Here is a 15,413-nt window from a genome sequence, read left to right as displayed (position 1 = left end):
CCTGGGTCAGAACCTCCCCAAATGCAGTTACTGCAGACCCAGGGTCGTTACAGTATATATATATATATATATATATATATATATATATATATATATACTACACTTTGTTTTTCTTTTCCTTAAGCTGTCACACTGGATGGCTAAGCCGTGTACTAGTCACAAAACTCTGTTACAGCACAACAAAAGGTTACACAGTACCTTGTTCTATTATTGACAGTCTCTTGCCTTCAGACAGACTGCCCTGAACAAACATTTTGTTCTTGTTAAATACCTGCCTGCTCATTACAGGCAGGTGACACCCATTAAATTTTAGAGTCAGGTGACCCTCATCCTGGCTCCGTACCGTGGCATTCTGGGGGATGTAGTCCTTTAGCCCCTCCTGGACTACATTTTTCTCTCCTCCTCCCCCTAGTCTGCCACAATATATAACTTTGTTTAATAGTATCAGCATTTATTTTTTGCTAAGAAGCTCTGGTAAACCTCATGTTTACTGTTCAATCCTTTTCAAGTTACTGTTTTTGGATAGGTGTTTCAGCATAAAATATAGACTACTGACTAGGCATTTATTAAGTACAAACACAAGTAGCACCAAATGCCGAGGTAATAAATAGTCACTGCGTGGAGACGTCAGTCTCAGGTAGGTAAGGTGAGTATAACTCTAACCTTTTTCCAGTTGTGATTGACTCTTTCAGAGATCCATCTGTGAGTTTTTCTGGAGTTCCCTTCCACATAATTGCTGGAAGTAGGCTCGCCACTTCAGAAATTCAGCAACCGAAGGAGTTAATGCTACGCAACTGCGTTACATTGAAAACAAATTCTTCAACAGCCTACCTCACTCGGCGATTGTAGTGTTTATAACCCTGCAGCTTGCTGCATGTGTTTTCTTCTGTTTCCTCTGCTTTGCAGCTGTGTAACAATATTAGAAGGTAGATCGTGGTTCCAGCGAGGCACAGGTGTACTGTGATCCACTGTTGTTTCGAAGATCTTGGGCAGCCTCGGTACGCCCACTCGGTGTGTGCGGCCTAGCGCCCCTACAATGAATATGACAACCATGCGCTACCTTCTTTAGGCCTTGGCCTTATTGTTGAGCAGACCGCGCACTCTTACAGCCAGGATCCCAGGCCTCCCCTCCCTTCCTTCCAAGCCCTATGCAAAATATTCCTTCTGCGCAGGCTCCACAGCACACCCGCAATCGCTCTAGATCTCCCTCGAGGGGAAAAAAGAGAATGAGAAACGCGGACCAGTCGAGGGATATTGCTGCGTTAAAGGGCCAAATGGCCCAGATACTCGAACACGTAAGCAGGCAGCAGGTCCCCCCCGCGCCTGCCCCAGCTCCACCAACGTCTGCCCCACAGCATACCCCGGCTTCGCCAGTGGTTCCTGCAGCAGTTCAGCAGCAGTACGTGGTGATGAGTGAGGAGGAACAGGATGCGCTTTCCCTAGCAGCTTCCTGGGATGAGGAGTCTGTCTTACAGACGGAGACTCAGGACCTAGACTTTACCCAGATAACGGTCCCCAGCAACGGTCCTCACCTCAGAGCCTGAGATTCCAGCGCCCTTCAGCTCAGTTCGGGCGCTGATGGAAAGGGACACCAACTTCCTCCAGGTGCCCTGGAAGGCAGTTTCTGAGCAGCACAGGTTTTTAGACTAGCGCAAACTTCAACCCCCCAGACTTTTCCGGGGTTCCCGGACTTCCTGGAGGAGGTAAAATCCTCTTGGCAACACCCGGCCTTAGCACCCAGTGTGTCCAAGAGGGCAGCCGCACTTGCCTCCATGAAAGGAGCAGAGGCGGTAGGGCTCGCACAGTTCCCTCCGGTAGACTCCACCATAGAGGCCTTAGTGCCAGCTCCTCCAGTGGGAGGCCTGTCCAAGGATCCTGTATGCCCTAATGGCCAATGCAGGATCACGGAAGCCCACCTTAAAAAGGTTTACGCGACTGAAGCCCAGGTAACGCGTCTGGCGAAAACACAGGAGGCCTCTTAACAGCCTACCTTGATGGAATGCTGTGCTCCATAACCTTCCCCGAGCAGCTAGCTTCAGAGCTGCGCGTTGTCTTGGGCACTCTGTTACAGATCTCGGGTTTCCAAGGGCAAGCCCTGGGCAGAAGCCTGGCAGGATTGGCTGTCTCAAGCGAGAGTCCTGGTTGCGGACAAGTCCTCAATACTGGATGTGCATACTGGATCTCCCCTGCCATACTTTCAGGCCAGCGGTAGAGGAATGCTCTCACAAAGAGCAAGAAGCATCACGACAATGCTTCCCTCCCATGCCTTGGCACAGGGAAGGGGGAGGAGATGGCGTCCGGCAGTTACCACGGTAACCCGGACGGTTCCAATCCCCATGGCGCACTCAGAGGGCCCCGGAGGAGTTCGAAAGTTTTTTTTTATTTTATTTTTTTAATTTATTTTTTTTATTGATTTATTTTTTTTTTAACAACGATAATATCATTGTTAAAAAAATATTTATATTTGCAGATGTTACACATTTGTATAACTGTAGTTGCCAGTGTGCGGTGCCAATAATTCAGATTGTATCCTCCCTCATTTCAACAGGTATCGCTATTGTCTTAATTATCCAAACTTTTTTCCCCCAGAGGCTGGTACGAAGCACGTCTTCATGGAATGTTTTGGGGTACTATTCAGCACAAACATTTGCAGTTATATTCTGTGTGCACGATTCTTCCTGTAGTTTAGACGGAAGCTGTTGGGTGCTGCTATGGGTACCAAAATAAACTACAACAAATCAACATGCCTGTATTTCTGATTTAAATAATAATGATAATTTAAAAAAAAAAAACGGTTTCCTATATGAGACAATTTCTGCAAATGTCTGTGCAGAATTGTGAATTCTGTAATAATTTCTGTGATCGCAGAATTGGGGAATCCTGGTAGGGTTAGTGATTAAACCTGTTTGTTTATGATTAAAAAATAGTGTAGTGTTGGATGTAAAGATGTACGCAAAATAAAATAAAGTAGGTGAATAGAAAATGTTCTTATTACATACTGTTTCATCCATGCTAACATTCTTACAATTAAATATATTTAAATCTTGAACACTTGATTTCGCACCCTACAGCAGTTATTTTACAGTTTCTGCAAGGTCTGCTAGAGGCGGGTAAATCCCCCTCTACATTGAAAGTGTACCTAGCAGCGGTTACGTCCTCCTATAAAGGACGTCCTCCCCGAATGGAGTCTAGACGTGGTTCTGGAGGCTCATATGAAGGCCCAGTTTGAGCCCAGAGGTACCAGAAAATATCACTCTGTTAAGACAGCCTTTCTATTAGCTATCACCTTCGCTAAGCAGGTCAGCGAGCTACAGGCACTGTCCGTGCACTGTTCCTGTATGCACGTTTGGAACGATGGAAACAAGGTATTGTTGCGCATGAACCCTGCTTACCTCCCTAAGGTGATTACAGCGTTTCACTTGAATCAATCAGTGGAACTAGAGGCTTTCCATCCCCCTCCCTTTGTGGAGGAGTCAGATAGGAGATTAAATTCCCTCTGCCCAGTTTGGGCATTGAGATGCTGTGTGAATAGAACGAGACCGCTGCGTCAGTCTGACCAGCTCTTTCGTTTGTCATGGCATACTGACTCAAGGTCATGCCCTCTCTAAGCAGCGATTGTCCCATTGGATTGTGGACACGGTTTCAACTGCATATACTTTCAACTGCACAAACCGGCACAAATGTAGCACAAACTAATGAAACAAGTTTGGTTCAATTCCATTATTGTAGGAGGCCTGAGTGACATCACTCCCCTAAAAAAATAATCTAATATCTTAAAAACCATAGCTGCACAAATGTTCTTTCAACGGCACAAATGTAGCACAAATGAATGATAGATGACTCAACGTTTGTGCTGTTTGTAGGGGGGCCAACTTCACAGAGCTATCCAAAACTCGTCTGTTGAGTGTCAGTTTTGGGTTCCAACTAAAGTTAACTGTGATTGGCTGAACGTGTCGGCAGACAGCAAGAGCAAGCCCAGATTTCCTTGATGGAAGTGGGCGAGGCTGAGGGGAATGATTGATACTTTGTGCTTGCACAGTTCAAGTACAATTTATTTAAAAACTGTGGAGCAAAAGTACACAGCTCAAATTAATATCTTGCTCCCCCTTGCATGAATTAAATTTTCATTTAAGGGAAGCTGTTTTTTTGGTACACAGCTCAAATAAAGAATTGCATTTCAATTTAAGCTATGCTGTTTTGTTGTTAATAGATAGATTTTTTGTTACTAGATGAGTTTGTGTTATATTATTTACTTTTTGTTACTTTTACCTCTCAGTCTACATGCCTATCCAAAGAGAGAGTGACCCTCTGACCCGAGAGAGAGTGCAGCATGCCAATCCTGCACTGTGTGAATGAGAGCGTGAATGTGAGAGCTAGTATTCATTTTCCCAAGAGCTAGAGATTCTATCCTGAAAGAGCTGAAAATAAACAGTGATTCTAACTGCCGTCAACTTGAAATCTGCCTAGTGTCTTTCCTTCTACACTTGCTGGGACCCACACGCACGGCTGTTACAATATACATTGGTGTGTACGTTTTTTCTTTTTTTTTCTTTTACTTTGTAGCTAAGTCTTTGTGATGTTAAAATGTCATTTGCTTATTTAGGGGTTCTTTGCTTAGAAAATACTAACCAGGGCTGTCATACATCAGACTGTAATATAAAGTGTGTGTGTGTGTGTGTGTGTAGATATGGTTTAAATGTTTAAACGCTGACACCTTGTTGCAATGTGCCCCGCCCCTGTGTGCATTTGTGTGTTATATGTTGTATGTTGCATGTGTTAATGCTGGTGTATTGTAGTTGGTACACAGGATATAATGTGGGTAATGAGCACGAGTGTTTAAAGTGTATAATTATATTTAGGCAAGGGGATTGCACTTCACTTCACGTGCATTTAAAGTATGTAACGGGTGTGGAGAGGAGAGAATAAAAAGTAAAACAAAGGAAAATATAAGGATTTGTATTCACCGTGTTTGTTTGTATGTTTCCACTGTTTGTTTAGTGTTAATCCGTTTTGTTTGTCTATTTATTTTTGGCTCAAGTCCCGTGTCCTGTTTTCTGTTTAAACCTTTTATTTTGCAATAAACCTTCTGAGCGCAGCCATTGCGTTTCAGTTTCAAACCGAGTACTGCCTGTCTGTGTGTTTCATTCTGGCCTGACGTCACCCCTGCAGCTAGCCTGTCACACATCTGCATAGCATTTAAACGTTCATAAAAATGTACCAAAAGTGTTAACAGTTAAAATATTCCTTGCTCGGCTTTGTTTTAATAGTTGGATGCTAGAGAATGTTTTTCACGTTTTGCCATAAGACATTGCTGAGCTCAGTTATCACAGATCTATGAGACTTTCAGAAAATAAACGCTGGTAGGTTGAAACAATAAGCACCCATCCTCACATGGCAATGCTTAGTGCTAATTGGATGAACGCTAAATGCCAGCCCTCACACAGCAATGCTAATTGGTTGAAACAGCTGATTGATGACAATATTGCAAGCAGTACAGATCAACCAGTTGCCAAGTCCACTTATAAAAGGCTTGTTTGGGCGAAAGGTCGCCTTCATTTTTTGAGAGTTGCGGGTTGCATCACTGACGTGTATACATGTCATTAGAATTTTAGAATTCAATGCCCACCAGTTCAACTAAGAACTGGTATAGTAAGCAAACTTCAATTTGCAGACGACACAAAAATAGGAGGAGTTGCAAACACTGTTGCAGCAGCAAAGGTCATTCAAAATGATCTAAACAGCATTCAGAACTGGACAGACACATGGCAAATGACATTTAATAGAGAAAAGTGTAAGGTACTGCAAGCAGGCAAAAAAATGTGCATTATAAATAGCTATATATATATATATATATATATATATATATATATATATATATATATATATGATAGATAGATAGGTAAATTGGGCAGTTAATTAATTTTCCTAATTATTTTTACAGTTATCATCATATTTTCCAAAGTACTGCAGAACAATGAGATTAGTAATTCTTGATAAGTATAATCTGGCCAGTGAATGGGCAGCAAAATATATACGCAATTGAATTATCGAGTTTATGCCTGGTCCAGACAGGTTCTTTACATTAGGAATAACCACTGGTAAGTATGTGCATTTTGTATACACTTACAGCATCTATTTAACATTTTCTTCTGAAATTGAAGTGCAAAAATCAAAGGAGGCAAACAAAGAAATGTAATTCAGCATTGAAAAGGTTGGATCAGGATGCATTTTAGCAAATTATTATTGTTATTATTATTTCAAAGATAATACTGTACTTTAATGTGTTGATTGATCTTGTAATCATTTATTACATTTATTGCCCTAGTATCTTTACTTTTGTTTTCATTTAGGAAGCACACCTTTGGGTTGTTACAAAAAGTTAATTGAATACTACAAAAGTGGCGATTGAGACCTTCAACATGGATGAATACATAGGTGAGTGATTTACTGTTTGAAAATCTCTGCATGCCTCCTTCCCAGAATAAAAAACAAGTCTGCACTTCTACAGGAAGGTTGTAGTTCAGAAACTCAATCGGCTGTGTTACTTCCATAGGAAGTTTCATCATTTTCCAGGATGTGTGACGTGACCGGGAAGGTTACAATATGCAATTTAAAACTTTGCATGGTTAAAGACCCTGAAAGCTACCACACATACATGTGGAACAGTTTCTTCAAGCACATTGACATCCTGCCAATGCCTAGATTCTGGATGGCAATGCACCCGATCTGCAGAAAGAATGTGAAGCTTTTGAACAGAAAATTGCTAAAGCTGGGGGAATTGACCTTTTTGTCGGAGGTGAGTAAAGAGCTTTTTTCTTGGCAGACCAGCAGGTCTGTTTTTCCACAAATACCTCAGCTGTACACCTCAGAAATATATATGTATTTTTAAACAAATCCCTTGTATTCCATTTTAATTTTTTGGTTTTAGATTTCTAAAAGGGTTGGTGAAATATGGTGGGAGACAGCTTATTCTCATTTCTGAAGCTGCACATTGCACTGATTTGTTTATTAGATCTCCAAAACACAGTATTGAGAGTCCGCTAGTTACACCATGTTGTATAATTTGTCCCCCTTGTAGATCTCAAATCTGTATACGGTTGTTTTTTTTTATTTAAAACGTGGCTCTATTTGTACATAAATGTATAACCAAGCAGACAGTGAAAAAAATGTACAGTAAGCACAAGGATCCATGACAATATGTTTTACATTTTAAACAAAATATTTGCAAACTGCTGTATGTGCATTTTCAACAGCGATTTGTATGTCAGCAGTTACAATCTCATTTTAAAGACCTGTATATGCAATTATATTCCAAATGCTTATTTAGTTATCACTACAATCTCTCTTCTCATATACTGTACTTCTAAGCAAATCTGTACCATTGTGACTAAGAAGTTCTAACACATTATTGCAACTGTTCCTCAAATTGCTTAAGCCGCAAGGTTAGAAACTCACGCTCGCCCGCTCCACCGAGGCAAATTAAAATCTGATGAGGACTAGTGATGTCTGTGTCTCGGTAGTCCTCTGGGCAAGTACTTAAAACAAATGTACACATATACTCTCACGTTCAGTCTTGTTAAAAAAATGCAGGGAAGTCAATTTTCTAACGGGGTGTAGCAGTGGTGAATAAGCATTCACAAATAATGCTTAGAAAACTCACTCGGAACTGAAACCTCCCTTCATCGCCCCTGCAATGCCAACCCTTTAATGACGTTTTACATTTGTGTTCTCCCTCTGCGCGGGATGCAAAGTTTATCGTTTGAATTTACTGAAACACGTTGCATCTTTTGAAGTAAGTGTAAAGTAATTTTTCAAAAATGTGTTGATTTATACTGGGTTACGATCCTGACCAGGCACGGACTGGCCATCGGGAAGTGCGGGAGATTCCCCGGTGGGCTGGTCTGTTTGGACCTGCGTGGGCCGCTTGTCTACGTTTGATTTATAATTATTATTAATATTTTTTCCCCCATTACATGCTGAGCTTGAGGAGCGAGAAAAGGACAGAATGGATGCTGTTGCAGAGTCCAGTGCAGAGAGAACAACAGTTGAGGAAAGAGAAGGAGAGAGAGACAAGATGCAGGCATATGAAGTGAATGCAGGGGAGTCAGCTGGTAGCTTTGATTACTTCACACGCCCTCAGTCCAAAGAGCTGGACACATTTTTGTTACCACCCAAACACAGTGGGACAGACTGAAGATGTCAGCTTTGGATAGATACAGGGTCAACACAACAAGTGAGGTGCCTGAGGAGGATGGAAACAGTGGAGCATGTGAAGAAGAGATGGAGCTAGAGAACAAAACTTGCACTTCATGCAAAAACTGTGCAATGTGTTGCTATTTGATTCTATCCTGATACAATTTATTGACTGATGCCTATCATGTAATTGTTTTGGGCTACAAATTCCTCCTGACTTTGTCAGTAACCACTTGGAAGGGTTCATGCCAATGTATACAGAGAAAGAGATACTGATGGCCCTAGACAGTGATGGAGTTATTGACAGGATTGCAGAGAAGTGTGCACTGCTGCGACGTCTGCTGGCGACGTAAGGTAGGACAGTCTCGTTTACTTGTATTTGGGTGAAGTAGTTGACTGTATTTTGAGATATAATTAGGGGTTCTGAAACCCTATTGTAATTTTGGGTTGCTGTTGGCGCTGAGTGCTGCTAATGGTTTCTAGAATTGCTAAATATGAGCCGATGTGTTCAGAATTTTTTTTTTTTTTTAATTAGGCCTATTGAGAGACCACAGTCTGTGTAATATGTGTTTATACTTTACAGTTTATTATTAGGCCTACTGAGGTTGGTTTTGGTGTGCAGAGAATGGTTTCTTTCTACGTGTTGCATTCACTGACCACAAAGCGGTGGCAGACAGAGACGTGCAGAGACAAAGAATAATGAATAGAAACATATTTCGTAGACGAAAAAATCTATGATATTTTCAATAGGATAGCTTATTATTTGTGACTTCTATATCATGAAGCCATGGTATGGCAACTGCCATAGCCTACACTTTGCCATACCTAAATCGCCCCTAATATGTTTGAAAACCTGGTAGTAGCTATAGACTACAATGTACAAAGAAGTTTTACCCTAACAATTTAAAACTCTATTTTTTTTACCGATACTTCATCATGATGGCGCGCTGCGTGCGCTGACTTCATTATTATTTCGGTATGTTGATTTTGACATAAATGTGGGCCAGTGGACCCGAACTTCCCGGGCCAATTTTTGGTCCCAGTCCGCCCCTGATCCTGACTGAAGATATCATTAGCAAAGGGGGCCGGTTGTACTAACGAGGTCAAACAACAGGCAACATTTTACTGAACATTTTAAAACTAATAAACAAACAATTACCATAATGAACATTATCGTAGTATGTTGCTTAAAACATAATAACACAATATATTCATAATAAAGTTGAGTTCTTATCTATAAACAGTAACACGTTTAAAGCTTAGGACTCGCTGTCTGTAGCTTGGTCTTGTTTACATTATCATCAGCATATTTGAAGTGACTGGAAGCTGAAATTACTTTTTTAAAACAAACTTTTCTTATACCAATACAGTATTGGTGAGCGATAAGCAGTTCGTTTGAAAACCAGGCTTTATTCACTGATAATAGGTGCACAGGCGATAACAGCTCCGGGGTTCAAGCATGGGGGAAAATAAGGTCCCACATAGTGCACATATTAAATCATCTGTACGTGAGTACATTAATTATTGTAGATAGTAATTCATAGCCAACAAGCATTTTTGTAAATAGCAACACATGTAATGTACAATAAAATAAACATTTTATTTGTGTCATCGGTGTCAGTTTCAGGCGCAGCTTCATGGTCGGCAAGGTGACACAGCTGAGAGAATGTTTTCCTCTGTCATCCTGTCTGGTGCTGTCAGTGTCCGTTTCTCAGCACACAGTACAGTAATCGCTCAGTAACGAGGTGCAAACAGATGATTGATCGATCTGTACGAGCGTTTGTGAAGGTGCTTTGTTAAAAAAAAAAGTAAATCCAAATTTATAACAGTGTTTATTTTTTATCAAAATAAAATCTAAGCCTATTTTTTGGGACCCCAACTGTTGTTGTTGATTCCAACTTAGGCACTTCACATGAGGTCTAGTAAGTTTACATCAGGACTAAGTTTCAAAAGGTACTAGTCCTTTGGACTAGTAGCACAATATTGTTAGTTTCTAATCCTGCTTAAGCCTCAGAGAATTTACAGTTGGTATACATCATTCCAAGTTCACATTTGCCGTTTTTTTTTTTTTTTGGACAAGGCTATTTACTGTGTTATTTTATGAATTCTCATTTCAGGTATTGGCCCTGATGGACACATTGCTTTTAATGAACCAGGGTCCAGTCTGGTATCCAGGACAAGACTTACAACTTTAGCAAAGGACACCATTGTGGCTAATGCTAGATTCTTTGGTAATGACCTGTCAAAAGTTCCAACAATGGCTCTAACAGTCGGAGTAGGAACAGTAATGGATGCTGGAGAGGTATGTTTTGTCACATTATGAAATACAGTAATCTGTATCCGATTGTGGTGGGACCAGAGTAAAGGCTGGTGCCCACTGGATCTGCTCCGTCATTTAGCATCCGTCATCTGAACAAGTCGTGCGTCAATCCATTGCACACTAGATGCGTTAATGTCGTACTTCAGAGCGCTGGTGTGCAGTGGAGGCTTTGTAGTAAATATACCTAGTTTCAGTATTTTTAATAAAAAAAAAAAAATACAATTCTGTTAATTCTTACATAACTTTGAACACAAAAAAATGTTAAATGTAGTATAAACTTAATGATCAGCAAACACTGATCATAAACCACTTTATTCTTTAGTGCACTAACATGGAAGTTAAAATGTTTCCAAATTATGTTTCTACTAGGTCCATAATTATGTTGTTATGTAATACATAAAAAAAATATGATTACACAACTGCATACAGTTGTCATAGCATCAGAAACCACTCGCTCCTGTAATAAATATATCTAAAAGTTGGGAAGCTAGCAATGAGCTACCGAAAATACTTTATCATAATGACCTGCTCTCTGTGTATGGAGCCAGAAATTCCATCCCTTTCATGTACTGCCCCTCTTTTCTGAATGTTCAGCCCTGAACGCTCTTGGTTGCCCTGTCACGCTTCTGTTTCTGGTATGTGTCTCCAGGTTAGGCCATTGTTTCTTTACTTCCTCAAATACAATTGAAATAAAAAGTATATGCTTGTTATAACCTATACTGCACAAAATCCACTTGTTTATATATGCTGTTAGTTCATCGTTTTTGTTTGACGACAGACACAATTAGTTTTTCCATTTTGTTCAGGGAACTGCACATGGCAAATGACACATGGCAAATGACATTTAATAGAGAAAAGTGTATTGCATGCAGGCACTAAAAATGTGCATTATAAATATCATATGGGAGATACTGAAATTGAAGAAGGGAACTATGAAAAAGACTTAGGAGTTTATGTTGATTCAGAAATGTCTTCATCTAGACAATGTGGGGAAGCTATAAAAAAGGCCAACAAGATGCTCGGATATATTGTGAGAAGTGTTGAATTTAAATCAAGGGAAGTAATGTTAAAACTTTACAATGCATTAGTAAGACCTCACCTAGAATATTGTGTTCAGTTCTGGTCACCTCGTTACAAAAAGGATATTGCTGCTCTAGAAAGAGTGCAAAGAAGAGCAACCAGAATTATCCCGGGTTTAAAAGGCATGTCGTATGCAGACAGGCTAAAAGAACTGAATCTATTCAGTCTTGAACAAAGAAGACTACGCGGCGATCTGATTCAAACATTCAAAATCCTAAAAGGTATAGACAGTGTCGACCCAGGGGACTTTTTTGACCTGAGAAAGAAACAAGGACCAGGGGTCACAAATGGAGATTAGATAAAGGGGGATTCAGAACAGAAATAGGAGGCACTTTTTTACACAGAGAATTGTGAGGGTTTGGAACCATCTCCCCAGTAATGTTGTTGAAGCTGACACCCTGGGATCCTTCAAGAAGCTGCTTGATGAGATTCTGGGATCAATAAGCTACTAACAACCAAACGAGCAAGATGGGCTGAATAGCCTCCTCTCGTTTGTAAACTTTCTTATGTTCTTCTTATATTCTTAAGAATCTTCCCAGTCATTTTTCATTGATGTATTTTTTAACGCACGTTAAATCGGATCAAATCAAACTCGTTTCGATTCCAAAATTGACGCATCACCGCTGTACGACAATTCCGGACTCAGTGTGTAAGGTGCAATAGGGAATGCACAGGATCGTTTTTTACCATTCTGGACTCAGTGTGCAAGGTGCAATAGGGAATGCACAGGATCGTTTTTTACCATTCTGGACTCAGTGTGCAAGGTGCAATAGGGAATGCACAGGATCGTTTTTTACCATTCTGGACTCAGTGTGCAAGGTGCAATAGGGAATGCACAGGATCGTTTTTTACCATTCTGGACTCAGTGTGCAAGGTGCAATAGGGAATGCACAGGATCGTTTTTTACCATTCTGGACTCAGTGTGCAAGGTGCAATAGGGAATGCACAGGATCGTTTTTTTACCATTCTGGACTCAGTGTGCAAGGTGCAATAGGGAATGCACAGGATCGTTTTTTACCATTCTGGACTCAGTGTGCAAGGTGCAATAGGGAATGCACAGGATCGTTTTTTACCATTCTGGACTCAGTGTGCAAGGTGCAATAGGGAATGCACAGGATCGTTTTTTTACCATTCTGGACTCAGTGTGCAAGGTGCAATAGGGAATGCACAGGATCGTTTTTTACCATTCTGGACTCAGTGTGCAAGGTGCAACAGGGAATGCACAGGATAGTTTTTTTCTTCTTAGATGCACGTTAAAATCATGGCGGTTAAACGGTTAGGGTGGCTATGTGACGGTTGGATACAAGACGAATTACTGTATTATTTATGTTTACAGTATTAAGCTACCAAGATGTGACTCGGTCTATTGCATGGATCTAAACATCAGTTAAGTTTTGCGTAAATACTAATAATTTTTGGAATCTGTGTCACATATTATTGTTCCCATGACACCTCTGTCACTTGTTATTTTTAGCACATTTATTGCAAGAATATTGTTTATAGCACTTCAGGCATCTTTTGTAAAATGGTTTCACTATAACAAAACCATTCAAAGCTTTAACAAGGTACATTATTGTAAGTGTTTTTGTGTTTATTTACTCTCTCTTGCAGGTGATGATTCTCATCACAGGAGCCCATAAAGCCTTTGCTTTGTACAAGGCGATTGAGGAGGGGGTCAATCACATGTGGACAGTTTCAGCATTCCAGCAGCATCCACATACAATCTTTGGCTGCGATGAAGATGCGACATTAGAACTGAGAGTTAAGACAGTGAAGTACTTTAAAGGTGAGTTTTAAATACTTTGAATTAAGCACTGGCCAGATGTATCTTGCTGCAACCGATACATCCATCTATAATTTCCAGTGTGTCTATGTTTAATAGAAGCAGATAGAACATATTATGTTGGTCTGTTCTTGCTCCATTTGCCTGCTGGTATAATGGTGATACACTGCCCACCTGAAATACACTGTTTTTAGCCTCCTCGTCCCCCTGTTGTGAGCTGGGTATTTTCTGATCTTTAAACACACTGACTCACAAAACATACTGTATGTGTCATTTCGGAGAACATATTTTAATGTTGATTTACACCTCCAACAACTTTACAGATTTGTAATGTTAAATCAGGGTTATAATGGCACCCAACTAGTGTTACACGGCAGATGTTTGTAATTTTTTTGTCCAACTCCTGTATATCAGAAGTATTTACTGCTAAAGCTGTATGCAAATGCAAAACACAGGCACAAGAAAAGTACAGTACGAAGTCTTGTTTTATCAAGTCATTTGATGTGTAAAACATGTGGGTTTTTTTTAAGGTTTAATGCATGTACACAATAAACTTGTGGACCCAGTACACAGTATGAAGGACTACAGAAACTGAAGAAGTTGCTGAACCTCAAGTTTAAAATCTGAGAAACTTGATATTGTGGAAACTTCACTTGTACAGGTCTAGTACTGTATCCAGTATGAAACACTTCTTTGACTTTCCTTATGAACTAGACGTTCCAGATTTCATGGCTCAGCTGTCTTTTTTTTTTTTTCGCATACAGCTCCAGTTGAAATCTCAAGCAGTGAACCTGCTATCTTCATGTAGGACATACGGTCACAGTACTGTTTATGTAATTGCACAGTATTTTTTGGTTTTGTAGAAGCAGTTACTTCTGTGCAAAGCACTTCTGCAATGCCTCCTTTTAATATATGCCACAGTTAACAGAATGCAAAGATAAATTGTTACACCGTTAGCAGACTGTTAAATTCTTTAAAATCATTGGTCGCTGACCAAGTTTCTGTTTACAACTTATTTCTATAGTTTTTAAATATGTATTAATTGCTGCTCTTTTTTTATTCATTTGCTTATTATGGAATTGTACTGCATTACAAACATTTATGTTCAAAACTTATTTGTAATTAAAATCTCTGTATCTTAATCATATATCATACTTAACGTGGTGCCAAAATGTGATTATTTATGCCTTTTGTTTGAATACATCAGATCCAAATTTGTGTCGCATGTTGGTACTTGGAGATGCATCTCCTTATACTTTATTAAAGAGTAGTGAACAGAAATAAATAAATGTGTTTTGTTCTTTCTCTTTTAAAAAAAAAAAAAAAAAGATGACTGTACTAGTTTTTGTGAATTGTCATATGCTGGACATTGAGTTTCACATTTGAATATATTGTGAAAACTGTTTGAAAACTAGTATTCACCCAGTTTCACAAAACATTTCAAAAGCTGTCAAAACCATCTGAGGTATGATCCATTATCTGTACATTTTTGCACCTCACAGTAGCATTGGTTTGACCCTTGTGCGGCATGTGTGGCTCATATCATTTATATTTTTATGGAATTAAACCATGGCGACAGAAGCAAAAAACACAGTCAGTCACCTTTGTATTGCTGGTACCATATATTTCAATATGAAACAACTGCTGTTACATTTACTGTGAATCTGGCCCAGTTATTTAAATACTGGATTCTGCCGAGTCAACGTCCTGGTTTGAACGGTTACGATGACGAAGACAAGGAGTTCGCCGGTTTTGGATCAGATAATACATACTGCAGTCTGATTGATTACGTGTTCCTGTTACGCTACAGTTGATATTATGGATTTTATATATATATATATATATATATATATATATATATATATATATTTAGACACTGGAAGTGCTTGTAACGTAGCCATTTTTTTTGTATTGAACATTTTCTACGTTAATGTATTTTTTCGTGTTGTTTTCACACTGGGCACTTCAATTTCTCAATTGCAGAGATTATGTAAAGCCATTTATTTTAGTGGACCGAAAATGTCACATGTTTATATA

The 15,413-nt window shown here is 39.7% G+C and overlaps 1 pseudogene; it reads left to right on the top strand.

Moving 5' to 3' along the window:
* Window positions 1-5,974: 5,974 nt before the first annotated feature.
* Window positions 5,975-14,153, top strand: LOC117408342 (glucosamine-6-phosphate isomerase 2-like; annotated as a pseudogene).
* Window positions 14,154-15,413: the final 1,260 nt, after the last annotated feature.

This window comes from Acipenser ruthenus, chromosome 2 (assembly GCF_902713425.1).
Source record: "Acipenser ruthenus chromosome 2, fAciRut3.2 maternal haplotype, whole genome shotgun sequence".
Classification (NCBI taxonomy): domain Eukaryota; kingdom Metazoa; phylum Chordata; class Actinopteri; order Acipenseriformes; family Acipenseridae; genus Acipenser; species Acipenser ruthenus.
This window is presented reverse-complemented; position numbering and strand designations above follow the sequence as displayed.